The following is a 969-nucleotide window of genomic DNA, read 5'->3' on the forward strand; positions in this document are numbered from 1 at the left end:
CATAATAAAATATATTTTTATTATACTAAATAATATATAAATTTATTGTATTAAGTATTGTATTGTATTAAGGATTTTTATTTTAAAATGTATATTAAAATTAACATTCTTAATTAATTAAATGTTTTTATTCATTTTAAGATTATTTAAATAAGTTTTTAAACATATTAAAATTAAATATTTATTTTTAAAAAATTTACTAATTAGATTTATTACATTTAAACGTGATACAGAAGCTAATAAATGGGGGGGAATGGAGAAAAATATTTTAAAATTATTTTTAAAAAGATAAAATTTTATATTTAATAATTTAAATAAAATACGAAAAAATATTTAAAAATTGTTACAAAATTAAATTAAATATTATATATTCTTTAATTGTAATTTATTTTCAATTTGTTCAGTCATTTTATAGACTTTATTAATAAATAAGTAAAAAATATTTTTTTAATAAAAATTATAAAATTTATTGAAGGTCTTAATTATAAAAAATAGAAAAAAATTTTTTCTACTTTCTTTTAAGATCAAAAGATTCTTCTTGAGCGTAACTTTGAAGGTGAAGCTGTCATTTACAGATGCCGGGATGAAGGTAATTTGGGTTGAATCAAAGTCCCGATAATCATAAGCGAATGGAATAATTCACTAAGTGAGATAAAACAGAACCTAATGGTCTTACATTTGTCTTCCTTTATTTATTTCTTAAGTAGAATAATTCTATTTTTAAACATTAGTAACCAATCTAAGTTGTTATCTACACTATATCAAATTATTTTAAGCATATTTCAATAATATTTATCTTTAATTTAATTATAAATATATCTATATATATATATAAATGTTTTCGAAAAAAAAATTAAGTTAATTTGATTTTTGACAGATCTTTTTCTTTTTCTATTTAATTTTTCTTACTGAATTTTTTTTTAATGAGCGACTTGTTTATAAGATTTATTTATTAAAATTTTGTTATAT

The 969-nt window shown here is 16.8% G+C and overlaps 1 protein-coding gene across 1 annotated transcript in view; it reads left to right on the forward strand.

Annotated features, from left to right (window-relative positions):
• Positions 1-539: 539 nt before the first annotated feature.
• The window catches only part of LOC111641792 (PDZ domain-containing protein 11-like), a 38,794-nt gene continuing 38,364 nt past the window's right edge, over positions 540-969 (forward strand). The window contains exon 1 of the mRNA XM_023388021.1: positions 540-589. The gene's annotated coding sequence lies outside the window, so the exon portion shown is untranslated. The remainder of the gene's footprint in view (positions 590-969) is intronic.

This window comes from Centruroides sculpturatus, unplaced genomic scaffold (genome assembly GCF_000671375.1).
Source record: "Centruroides sculpturatus isolate CEXI.00-Female unplaced genomic scaffold, Cexi_2.0 scaffold1614, whole genome shotgun sequence".
In the NCBI taxonomy this organism is placed as follows: Eukaryota; Metazoa; Arthropoda; class Arachnida; order Scorpiones; family Buthidae; genus Centruroides; species Centruroides sculpturatus.